The 14,095-nt window shown below is 35.6% G+C and overlaps 1 protein-coding gene across 3 annotated transcripts in view; it reads left to right on the top strand.

Annotated features, from left to right (window-relative positions):
• Positions 1–14,095, top strand: part of LOC150110190 (nuclear pore complex protein Nup93-like) — a 314,507-nt gene that overhangs the window by 36,964 nt on the left and 263,448 nt on the right. The window lies entirely within an intron of this gene.

The following is a 14,095-nucleotide window of genomic DNA, read 5'->3' as shown; positions in this document are numbered from 1 at the left end:
GTGCAGAAAGAGTAATTATAATGGGGAACAACTTTAATTATACAAGTATTGATTTGGTAGCTGTTGAAAACTAATTTATTGAGCTGTTGCAAGACAACTTCCTCAAGAATGAACTCGAGGTCAAAGAAGGTTAGATTTGATTTTGTGTCAGAGGGCATTTCAGTTAAAGGTGCAACAATTCTTCCTTTGGTTGGTGATAGTGATCATACGGTACTCACTTGCGAAGTGGCTAAGTTTATGAAGGTTCCATTCAGGAAAGGTTGGTCATAATTTCCTGCTTTGTAGGCTGAACTACAAAGCAGGAAATTATGACCAACTGAGGAGGATACTGAGTTCCTCGCAATGTTATCGATTGCTGGATAGAAAGATATCGACAGTGCATGGCAATCATTTATGGGGTTAAATGCTATACCAGCTTGTGTTTTACTAGAAGGTTCCTTTGCTCATGTTAATTAACCCAAGTCATGGCTCTGAGTTAGTCCCAAGGGAGTGGAAAGAAGAATAAATAGTTATATTGCATAAAGGAGGCTGAAAGACTGATGTAGCAAATTACTGACTGATCAGCATATCAGCAGTCAAAGTGCTGGAGAAGTTGGTGAAGCAAAATACATGGATAGATGGAAAGGGAGATAGTATATGGGGGAGATTCAGCATGGGTTTTGTAAGGGTAGGTTGTGCTTAAGTAACTTGCTCATGTTTTATAATACAGTGACATCTGAGTGGGTTTACAGTGATACTGCTGGACTTTGCAAAGGCATTTGACAGGATACCACAAGGAATTCTGATTAATAAATTGCAGGACACAGGAATAGATATAAAGTTGATGAAGTGGATAAGAGGATTATTGATGGAGAGATAGGGTTCATTCAGTAATAGAGTCCAGGCCTTGACTAGTGGTATGCCACAGGGCTCTGTTCTTGGACTACTACTATTTAATTTGTACATTAATGATATAGGAAAGGATCTGAGAGGGATTAAGTACTATATCCTATGACTGTAGCCTGTGTGTTCATGGGGCCAGTTTGCAGTAGAGCAGTAGTTAATACAGATATTAAAATTTTGCAGGATGACTTGACAGACTGGTCAAAGGAGAATAGATGTCAGTTTAATGTAGCAAAGTATAAGGTTATGCATTTTGGGATGAAAATATTATCAGCTGTGTACCAGTGTTGGAACTGTACTCCTAGGACATCGATGAAGCCAGAGATTTGCAGGTGTTAATGGATAGGGAGTTAAATTTTACAGGGCATATTGCAAAAGTGGCTAAAGCACTGAAGAATACCCTGATGAGCAGAGACAAGCAGGTTATTATACCTCTATACAGCATTGGCAAGACCCCATGAGGACAGGTTGAAGATTTGTAGGTACAGAAATTGATTGATAGGCAGAAAAGGGGTGATATGATTAAGACATACAAATTACTGAAGGGGTGTTTTAAAATGTTAATACAGAGGAAATTTTTCAGAGCAGGACTGGTGGTGGGAGAACTAGTGGCAGTCTTTGGAAACTGAGAGTGTAGTTAGCAGGGGTGTCAGGATTACATTTTATGCTTGGAGAGTAGTAAATGAGTGGAATGGGTTGCCAGATTCTGTTGTGGGTGCCACGACTCTGAATGAGTTGAAAGCTAAGTATGATAGATACTGTGCAAATGTTGGATAGTGCTTGGCATGATGTTTAAGGTCTCCCTTGAAGAGTGTAAGGACTCCACGGAGTAGTCCATAATAATAATGATGATGATGATTTACTAGAATAAAGAGCCAAAAGGCTTCAGTTCAGTAAAATTATAAAAATCAAGTGGATATTAGATCCAGCATTATTTCAGAGATGAATGTAGAAATTATGAAAGTTTTGTTAAAATAAGTTGACCAGAGAGCTTATGGGAATACACGCTGGCATTTACGAGTTGCCCTAGTTCGAACCATTTAGAAAGCATAAATGCTGCCCAGGCATCCCTATATTTGCTTTCTAATTAGTTCATTTTTGATAAAGTTTCACTGGCCTGACAGCTATTTCAAACTGGTTGGTTCTCTTCAGAGACCAGGCAGAAACCTTAAGAGAGTAAAAACTCTCTTTCAATACTAAGGAACTTGAAATGTTGAAAGGACTGAAGCCTTTTGGGCTCTTTATTCTAGTAAATACTTTTATGCACCAACTGAGAGTTCGCTTACGAAAAATGCACCTTTCTGATATTTCAAGTTCCTTAGTATTGAAAGAGAGTGCTTGCTTTCTTAAGGTTTCTGCCTGGTCTCTGAAGAGAACCAGCAAGTTCGAAACAGCTGTCAGGCCTGTGAAACTTTATCAGAAATGGACTAATTAAAAAGTGAATATATGGACGCCTGGGCAGCGTTTATGTTTTCTAAATGGTCAGCACCAAGGCAACTTGTAAATGTCGGCAGGTGTATTCCCGTAAGTTCTCTGGTTAACTTATTTTTACAAAACTTTCATAGTTTCTACATTCGGCTTTGAAATAATGCTGGATCTAATATCCACTGTTCGTTACTTACTGTGATTTTTATAATGATGATAATACATTGTCATGCACTTGCAATTTAAGTGTTTTTATTGTGTTTATCTCTTTTCAACTGTATTGACAGTAGCTTGGAAACCTAGCCACAAATTCGACAGATATTAATTTTTTTTTTTTCCTAATGTATCATTCCATTACTCTAAATTTTATCATTATGTTGTCTGCTTATATTTCAATATTTAGAACTATTTATATGCTTTATGAAGAGAATATTTTTAAATATTCTCTCCTGGTGATTCTAACTTGCTGTTAAATCACAGTTTCTCATTCTCCACAAGCACATGACATTTATTGGCATGCATGTTTTTCTTGTTAATTAGTCATTCATTAATTCAGCAATAATGATAGCAGCACTGAAAAAAAAAAACAAAAAAACTTTTAAATAAGAAGAATCTTCTGATTAGTTCCCAGACTGACATCTCATGAACCCTTAATATTTCAGGCTGTCGTTTATTTTCTATCTCGAGGTTTTGCTGTATCCATTAAATAATAGATTGTTTTATTTAATTCTTCTAATAGAAGAAACTCAGAAGAATAAATTGTGTGTGCTTGGTGCACAAGGCTTTTAATAATATCTGTTTTTGTGAAGGATGATGATGATGGTGTGAAGATGTGTGGATATATCTGCCTGTAAAGAATGGCTTCCTGTAAACAGAAAATTCAATATTACCGAGAGTTAAATGTATTAAAAGTATCCAAAAAGGGGGAGACTTGTTAGATTCACGTTGAATAGTGAATTTGATGCAATTGTTGGATCCTACTTCGTCTTAACCTATACTTTGGATCCGATATTTAGTTATTACGATGTTCTTAAACAATTGATAGGTTGCTAGTTGATTTCTAATCCAAATATAGAGAAAATTTATATTTATAGACTGTGCCACTTTATATCTGAATTAGTTCAAGAATTGAAGAAAAACCAATTCTCAACTATTTCTCCTTTATATGCTGTTATTATGTTTACAGGCTGAGTTTATTTAACTTATCTCTCCCACTTTGGCTCGAATATTTTTATGGATGGTGCAGTAAAAGAGTTTCAGGCAAAATACAACTTTAGATTAACAAAAACAAACATTTAATTTAGGATCACAAATTATACACTTAAGTTCAAATCACTAAATGAGATATTATAAACATTTTAGCTCTTCTGATAATACAGTCATTTAATCTTAAGCAATGGTAAATCTGTTGTCCGAAACACAGCCGTCACAAAATTCAATTAAACGCTTGGTAAAGCTCAAAGTCATAAAGTTCCTTGGTAAGCACTTACACAAATATCTCACAGTTACTTAAGTTTCAAATACAATATAATGGCGGCAACACTTTTTCACAAGTATACACTTTTAAATCCACACTTCAGCTAATCTCCACAAAAATGTTACTGTTAATATAGGGATATTTTAGGAAGAAACACACACATATCTCTGCATAGGAATATCAATGGTTGGAATATTCTTATCAGTAATCTTCCTTCTTCATCTACTTATATACGAACACTTTTTATAACTTTATACACTTTAAAGAATTAACGGCACTCATTAAAACAAATCTTCCTAGTAATAACTGAATTAATTAACGGTCACAATTCACATGGTTAAATGTTATTGCATGAAGTAAAACGCTTGTACTATCTTAGACATTACTTGACCAATTCAGTATTCTACTAATCACTCATGAACTAAGGTGACACACAATAATTCCTTAACTTGAAGTTTTCATGCACAGTTGCCTATTCCTCCGGCATTCAATTAATCTTTTAGGCACTATAATTCTTAACACAGCTATCGTTAAACTCAACCTTGTTGCCTGTAATTATTCTCTAGTTACTCCGTGCTATGCTTCAAGATTCCGTGTGTCCTTGAAAAGTCGGCCCTGAAATTAAATCTCAACTAAAGTACAGCTAGTCATTCAGTAGTCACTTAGCTATCTTCCGTTGCTTTATTTGTTATTCTGCAACTTACTAGCTAACCTACTCCACGACTAGCAGACTTTAATTAGCTACTTGAGTGACTCGCTAATATCGCACTCTGATTCCCTGAATCAATCTCCTTTTTTCTTTCCTTCCTCCGAATGCCGAATTAGAATATTCTCTCTTTTTTCAGCATTCCTAGCTTATATATCCCTTCTTCCCGCCTAAATTGTTCTCGTGCTCTCTTTAACTAAAATCCTTTCCAGTAAACTTTCAACATTCTCCCTCACGCTCTGTTCCAAACTCGTGCAAGCTATCTAACATACGTTTCTATGACAACAAAACAAAATATAATAAAATTGAGGCATTGTATAATGTTATACCTCTACAAACAGGACCAAATCAAGAATATTTACATTTCAATTAATACGCAGTTAAATGTTAAATACAAACTCCTATAATGTTAACATAGCTATAAATAAAATAACTTAATAATATTTTAATACAGGGTTTTTTCCTTATTAGCACATACTTGATTAAATAATTAAATATTAAATCAACTTATAGGTAGTTATATGAATATTAATTTATAAATAAGTGATTTACATTAAATAATATTTACAAATGCAGCCTTTGCCATGGTGGATTATGTTGGATTCTGAAGAGAGTATTAATAATTTAAATTTCTCTTCATTCAGAATCCAACACAAGTATATAAGGAACTAATTTTATCCAGAAATTAAAGTAGTTCCATTTCAGAATGAGAACAGATTACAAAGATATCCACAAAACATAGCCAAATGCAAGATTGGGGAGAAATGGTATTAGAAATCCAATCCTCTAAATGCTTCATATAATCAGCTAAAGCAGGTGATATAGAACTACCCATTGCAGTACCCTCAGTCTGTTGAAATAATTTATTACACCAAGTAAAATAATCAGCATTGATAGTAAACTTCAATAATCTAACAATGTCATCAGGGAAATTACTTGTAAAAGCTGTAGAGTTTCTTGAAGTGGTATATTTGTAAACAGTGAAATTATCGTCATTTCAAATGCTTGAATATGAAGATCTTTACTTTTTCCTTTGAAGCGAAAACTATTTTTTTTTCAGTAAAGGTTGGTAGAAGAAGTCTTGAATGATATTTAACCAACTATTGAATGTAAGGCATAACCAGATTTGTGCATGCACTTTAGGAATGCCATAAATATGAGGGAGATGAGCATGATGATTCTGTAGCTTTTCAATAGTATTAGTATCTAAGGAATATTTTTGATGTTAAAAGGATCTGCATACTCTACCTTAAATGAATATCTGAACAAATAGCAAGGACCTTTTGCAGATATAATCTATATACCATCTTCAAACCATCTTGGAAGTTGTCATTTTTCTTATCACCTATCAAAGCTACATTACCACCTCTGTCCTTGCCTGGTGTTTATCAAATGCCTTTTCTTATTTGCTACTTTGGACAGACTGGTAGTTCTGCTACATTTAGAATTCAGGACAATCAAGATTATATAAGATTTTTGGAATCTGAAGGTTCAGGCCTTGCTTCTCATGTCATCAACATTACAGTTCAGTGGAACCATACCAAGAGGCTACACTAGGTTCAAATTTGATTGTGCATTTTTTGAATTGTGTGAAGCATTATGCCACTTTCCTAATCTTAATTGGACAGACTGTATGCCTAAGTTTTGGGAAGCTATTGCTGTTAATTGTTTGGACTTTTGTTTTTTTAAATCTAATTATATATCTATACCCACCTCACTGAACATTAATAGTGTATCCTCCTACTTGTACAGCTGTGACTGAGACGTGATATTATATGCATGCTGTATGACTTGTTCTTCTGTTCATAATTTAAATATTACCAATTCTGCCTTCCTCCTGAATGAAGCTCATGACATATTGAGCAAAAATTCTATTTTGTTATTTCTCTTACATGTGTGAAGCCGTTATTTAAAACATCTAAAATGCAAGTTTCTATTAAACATCTAATACTGCTTCTCATTATCATCCCTATCAGAAGTATGGTGTGATTAAAACTTTAATTCACCTTGCATGTAAGCTGTGTTCTGCTGATTTTCATTTTAAATAATGAACTGTCATTTATCAGCAATTATTATTATTATTATTATTATTACATGACAGCTCCAGGGAGTCCAGAGACTCATCGAGGGAGGGCACCTACTCTACAACTCTGTCTCCACCAATTACCACGAACTGCAACTACCACCATCATCATCATCTACACTAACGCCATCTACTGCCCACCATCACCAGCACTAGTATTTTCAAAGACAACCACAAAATCCATGCCCACGGCAGGATTCGAAGCTGCAGGCTTTTGGGTGGAGAGCGGATATACTAACCACTCAGCCAACCAGGCTGGCAACTTTTTTTTTTATTTTTTATTTATTTATTTTTAATAAGAATTTTTATTATTATATGACACCTCCAGGGAGTCCAAAGACTATTGAGGGAGGGCACCTGCTCTACAACTCTGTCTCAACCACTCAATCCACCAACTCTATCTACCGCCAACCACCACCACTAATAGTTCCACAGACAAACACAAACACCCACAGCGGGATTCGAACATGCAGCCTTTTGGCTAGAGAGCGGATATGCTAACCTCTCGGCCAGCCAGGCTGCAAATACTTGCATCTCTGATTGTTATAATGCAAAAATAATTGATCAGATAATTAATAATCATGGCCTTCATCCTAATCCTCCACAAGTTTGTAGAATTTCAATTCCATATGTTAAAAGGACTGAGAAAATTGCAACTTCATCAGATTGACCCACAATTTTTTTTTTTCATTCAGTTCAAAAACTAAATTTCTTCCTAGCCTTTCCAAAAGACAATATCCTTTTCTTATTCTGGAGTTACAGAATCCCTTGTTTATGGGCAGATGGGTCATTCAACTCAGATTCATCTAGTAGAACACAAAGAGTATATTTTCCTCAAGAGACTGATAAGTCTGTTTTGCTAGCCATGCCCTATCTACCAGGCATAGAATTCATTGGAACATAACCAAAGTTCTACACAAAAGTAATTTTATTGAAAGATTATGTAAAGAAAGGTGTCATTCATAGTCTGAACTTCAACAAAAATGATTGCCTTAAACTTTCTCAGTTTGAGAAGTCATCTTAAGTAACTCTTTTCATTCCTGCATTTCTTAAAAACTAATTATTCGAATTTAGTTTTAGTTGTAGATGGAGTTATCTTCTGCAGTTGATAGGATATATTGTCATGTGCTTGCAATTTAAGTGTATTTATGTATGTATTTTTTGCCTTGTGGCTGGTGGTGCAGTAATGCACTACATACCAGGGAGATGATTATAAGAAAGGTGGTTTCCCATTGACTTCCTTGCCGTAAGTATATTTATGACTAGCCATGTGTGTTCACGGCACCGGTTTACCTACTTTGAGGGATGATAAACCTGAGTTACCCAGAGGGAAAAATCTCCACCTCCGTGTGAGACTGGTTAACTCACCTTTAGTCGAAAGAGACCAGATAAAGATTCCTCCCATCATAGATGGGAATTGAACCCGGTCTTTCCAACCAAAGGACTTCGTCTATACTGACTTAGCTATGGAAGCTCGCTTTAAGTATCATTCTTATTTTGTTTCTCTTTTCAATTGTACTGACCATAGTTTGGAAACCTGTCCAAAAATTCTACAAATATTAAATAATTTCCTAATGTGTCATTCCGTTACTCTAAGTATACCAGTGGCAGCATATGTTTCAGGTAACAACCTGAAACTATATGAAAACACCTTCTCTGCACTGCCTAATTTATTAAAATTAACACAAAAACTGCTCCTTTCTGTGTAACAGCAATATAAATCAAATTAAATTCTTCATGCATCTTAAATCAGAGAATATGGTACATCACTGTTTATATGAAAGTCACTGCAAGCTTCATCAAAGAAATTAAGACCATAGTTTCAATTCACCTCTCATACTAAGAATCTTAAATGAAACAAGTTCACGTGACTCAAAGAATGGCAAAAAAAGTCCCAGATGAAGCTTTTTTGTTCAGAGCATTTGAGGTTTGCATCAAGGCTAGTGGTCTACTTTCCACCCTTTGTAATGAGTAGTCACTTTTCTTTTTGGTTGATCTCTGCATGTTCTATTAATTAGCTTCCTCTCTGTGAACTCCTCTACCAGCGTAGTAGTGCTTCAACCCTCTATCACCTTTTTTTTTTTATGTTGAGCCCATAACACGAGAGGCTGGTTGATCAACTTATACTGCATTAGTACCATGTGGATAGTGGGTCGGGAAAGAAGGTACTTGTTCACATTTGATTTAAATGACTGTATATTGTATTCTTTGGGGAACACAACAGGGAGAGGACTGTTCCATACTACAGCAGTTGCAGGGATGGAGGAGGAGGAGGAGGAGAAGAAACTTGTTCTGTGAGTTTCAAGGTACACTGTGAAGGGATGTTGAGCAGCAGTTGCACGTGTTCCAACAAGCTTAGTACTAAGTGGGGAAATTATTAATGCTATTTCAGATGAACATTTTCCATGGAAATATTTGTAGAATACACATAGTGCAGAAACTAATTGTCTGTGTGAAAGTGGGGGGAGTGAGTTGGGCAGCATTAATAAGTCTGATTCCTCTACTCTGTATTGAGTCAAGCATTTTGAGGGAGCTTTTGGGGCCCCATCCCATATGTGAGAGCAGTATTCAATGGCTGGGTGGATTTGTGATTTGTGTAAGGTTAATAGCTGTTCGGGGTTGAAGTAACGTCTTAAGCGAAAGAGAAATCCTAGTTTTTTAGAAGCTGAGGATGCAATGGTTGTGATATGCTTATGCTAGGAGAGGCTTGATGTCAGGATAATTCCAAGAAAGGAAATCTCAAATTGCCTGGAAATTTGGGTGTTGTCAATTAAAAAAAATACTGGAAGAAATTGGTTCGTTTTTTATGAGAAATAAGACAGTACTGTGTACAGCATTGAAATTGACTAAGTTATCTGAACCCCATTGGAGGATGGCTTGGAGATCAGAAAACCTATTATCTTTCTTATATAGATAATTAGCAGATAGACTTTTTTAGAAGATAGTAACTGCTACCAAGTTTCAAATTTATCATTTGTGATAATTCAAAATGTTTTTAAGAGAAAATGGAGATTGGATGAAAATTCATTTTATCGTTCATTCCATGAAGTAAAACCTGATAGTGAGGTTTGAATTCTGTCAAACGCTGGCAATTTTTAATATAAGTTAGCTGGTTTCAGACAGAAGTAGTAGGTTTTTCTTTCAGGAATTATCCATTTTTTTCTTCCCAAATCAGTATAAGAACATATACAATAAAGATATTTTATAGCCATTGTCTTTTGTGTTAATATGTAGAGGCCTAAAACCTTATAGCACTGTGATGCTCCAACTTTGCATTTTCTTAATGTCTGCAGTTCATTGATGCGAACTACTTATTTTAAAGTCATGATCACAGTAGGTTCTGTATTTTGTCTTTTATCCTACTATATATTAGGGTATTAGTTCAGCTGATCTGTAAAATGGCTAACTTTTGATAGAGAGTACCATTAAGTATCTGTGTACTCACTTTTGTCAGTACTAGATTTCTGCATGATCTGATAAGGATCAAAATGCCATTGGAGCTATATGTAAGGAGAGTTAATGAAATGACCAATCACATGACCAATGTATCTCATTGTTCTGTTTTACTGGTCTTGTAATGGTTGCTTGCAAGATAGCAGGACTGATTCTTAGAACATGAGTGATCTTACTACTGTGTTCTGAGTTGCAAGAACTAAACTCCATTGAGCATTTATGGGATGTGTTTTCTTCCCTCTCAGTGACCAGTAACTCCTATCAGTAATTTTATGAGTACACTCCATTCTTATAATCATTTGACAAACTATATATAGTGCATAAATATAGCAACCTTCTTGGGATGAACTCTTTCTCCTTGGACTGACATATACCTCTATCTTACCCAGCAAAAACATGTCACATCAGTAGCCTTTGAAACACTGAAAGGTAAGGAGAGTTAATCAGGTAGGAGTTAAATGTGTGTTCTTTTCTGTTCAAGATGCCACCTTTTACTTCTCCAGCTATTATTTTATATAGATCTTAAATCTGCCTAACTTTAGAATACTCTGTTCAGGTTTGGAGTGATGCCTCAAAAACTGCTTGATGCTGTCCATAAGTGATTATGACAAGCTAAGGAGGAAGCTTAAATCTGTGCCATGTTGGCACAGATTTAAGTTCAAAGATAAAATACTGCAAGGGAAAGATGTTAGTAGTGCATGGGAGATAGTTAAGGGTCATCTAGAGGAAGCAGAATTAAATTATACCTAAGGTAAGGAGAGTTAATCAGGTAGGAGTTAAATGGATGAGTAATATCATTAAGCATAAGCTGCAGAAGAAGAAAATGCTGTGGAGGGTATATATAAGGAGAACAATAGCCAGCAAACTCATGAACAGTACAAGGCTGAGGCAAGAAAGGTGACCAACATGACAAGGAAGGCAAAATCGCATTACAAGAAGGATCTAGCCAAGCAGGCCAAAGGAAATCCCCAAGAGTTCTTTTGTTATATGGCAAGTAAGAGGAAGAATGACTATCAAAGATTAACCTTAAAGAGCAATAGTCATGAGGTGACAGAAGCAGATGAAATAGTTGAGTTGCTGAGCGACCATTTGCAAGGCTATATATCATCCAAGTGAGGTAACTGCTGTAACATATGTGATAGACACTGATGTGAGAACAGAGGTGAATGAATTGGAGATTCTTGGGATATTGCAGAATCTCAATATGAATCCAGCAGGATTAGATGGGATATCAGCTTGTGTTTTGTGGGAATGTGCAAGGGAACTGGCAATGCCTCTGACTAGGGTCTTTAAATTCCAGCTCTGGCAGAGTTCCAAGGGAGTGGAAAGAGAGCAAAATAATTCTCTTGCATAAGGGAAGTTCTGAGACTGCAGTAGCAAATTATTGACCAATCACTATCTCAGGCATGGTGGTAAAAGTACTGGAAAAATTGGTCAAAAAGAGAATTCAAGAATGGGTGGATAATACGATACTGTTTGAGGGGCAACATGACTTTGTGAAGGGTTGGTCATGCTTAGCAATTTACTAACTTTTTATAATAGAGTAACTCGAGTTGGATAAAGGAAATGGGTACACGATGATTTTGCAAAGGCATTTGATAGAATACCACATGGAACTCTGTTATGCAAATTAGAACAAATGATGATGATATGACATTGGTTAAGTGGATAAGAGGGTGGCTACTGAACAGATATCAAAATGTGGTATATGGAGGGACAGAATAAAGGCAAAAACAGGTGACTGGTGATATGCCACAAGGTTCAGTGCTGGGACCACTACCGTTTAATTTGTACATACATGATAAAGGAAATATTTAGTTGTTTGCTGATGATGCAAAATTAGGTAATTTTGCGTCCTGCAAGCTCTCCACATCAAGGTGATGTGGAGAGCTTGCAGGATGATTTAAATAGGCTGTTGGTATGGGCAAAAGATGATGGGTGTCGGTTTAATGTGGAGAAATGCAAAGTTATGCATTTTGGGAAAAATAGATTACAAGCTGTGTACCACATTGATAGAACTGCACTCCAGGAAATAGATGAATTTAGAGATTCACTGGTGGTGGTAGACAGAGTTTAGAGCACATATTGCTAAGGTAGTCATTAGATTACTTGGCTATTGAAGAACACACACACACACACACACACACACTAAGAAGTAGAGATAAGGAAATTGTTATTCCTCTTTATAAGGCCTTTAAAGAGTAGAGTGTGGAGAAGATTCAGAGGTGAGTTCCCAAGATGGTGAGTCGTTTGTGGAATGTTCCTTATAAGGATAGATTGAGGGTATGTGGATTGTAGAAGTTGGTTGATAAGAGAAAAAGAGGGGTATGATAGAAACATTTAAGTTGTTTAAAGGGTTTTAAAGGATTGATGAAGGGAAAATGTTTCAGCACTTGGCTAGAGGGGGCCAGAACATGAGGTCATCTCTGGAAGTTGAATAATGGTGTTATTAGTAGGGGTGTGAGGACTAGATTTTTTTGCTGGAGAGTTGTGAATAAGTGGAACGAGTTGCCAAGTTAGTTGTGAGTGCTTTGTCTGTTAATGGGTTCAAAGAGAGGTATGATAGATTGTGTAGATAGTTTGAGTCTCCCGTGATGAAACTGATATATATATATATATATATATATATATATATATATGACTTGTAGTGTTGACTTAGAATTGGGATATGTTCATGCTTTTTATATACTGACTGAAATCCGAGAAATAGAATAAATAATTCTAATTCTTGAGAGGGCACAGTGCCCTCTCAAGCCATGTCCTGTTTTCGATTAACACAAATAATGAAGGTCGCCAACCTGAGATAAACTGGACAACAACTTCAAACCTGCACATATGCCACGACAAGGTAGAACACCGCATAATCGAGTCTAAAGAGATTGTCATGGACCCTCTTCACATAAACAGTAACCTCAGCTATAATTTGCCTGACTCTTTTAGCTCTGCTGTCAGATATTGGCACACTTGTGAAATCACATGTGCACAGGTTTCTAGCAATAGAACTTTAACACGGACTGTAGCTCCAGTTCAAAATAACTGTAGTTTATAGTTAATTTTATAATTTATGGTTTTATAGTGACTCGATGTTTCTTTACATTGTTTTTTATTGGCTTTCTAAGTTCTATCACGCCTGAAGAAGTCCACCACCCCGATGAAACATGTTGCATATTTTAATAAATTTCATTATTTATTCTAATTTTCGGATATCAGTCAGTATATAAAAAGCATTAATATATATATATATATGTATATATTTTTTAATAGTCACTTTGAGTACTATTCCATTGAACCGGCATCTGTTTGCTGCTTTCTGCTAAGCTTGTTAAAGTTGAACAGCAACTGCTCAACACTTAGTTTCACTGCAAACCTGCTGAACCTCTTTCATCTCTTGCACTTTCATTCCATTTTCCTCTGTTCTCTGGAATAGTTTTTTTCATGAATGGTCTCATAACTACAAACTTCAGGATTTTAAGAAGAATATCAACTGGTTCCTTCTTGCCTACACATACCTCTGATGCTCTGCAACCTCTCTTGTGTGAGGTGGATATTTGTATAGAAAATATGAATAGATATAGTTAGCAGTGCCTTGGAAAACCAAAATATATGATCTGAAAGTATTTCAGACTTGACAGATAGTAGATTAATTATTAAAAATGTTTGCTTGAAAGCCAGTAATAGCAGTAGCACTACACAACTTTATTGTGTAATGCTATGTAATATATTCTGTTACAATCACATCCTACATATTAGGAATTAATAATGGCAACACTCCTTTCACTAAAACTATTTCCTTATGTCCTTCCTGATGCTTGATTTAAATCCGTGACTTTACATCATCAGCAAACAAATGAATATTTTCCTTTAAATCATTTTCTGTATCATACAAATTAGTCTAACAGATAAGCTTAGGTGTTGTATTATTCATGTATTTCATGAATAATAATTATTCATATTCATGTATTAACAACACCAAATGAACTATTTTATAAAAAGATGTTTTATTGACTTGCTTATGTTTTGCTGAATTTCATATCAGCATCATCAGAGCACAATACAGCATGCATATGTG

This window comes from Typopeltis vanoorti, chromosome 1 (assembly GCF_054136105.1).
Source record: "Typopeltis vanoorti isolate ZY-2024b chromosome 1, IOZ_Tvanoo_1.0, whole genome shotgun sequence".
In the NCBI taxonomy this organism is placed as follows: Eukaryota; Metazoa; Arthropoda; class Arachnida; order Uropygi; family Thelyphonidae; genus Typopeltis; species Typopeltis vanoorti.
This window is presented reverse-complemented; position numbering and strand designations above follow the sequence as displayed.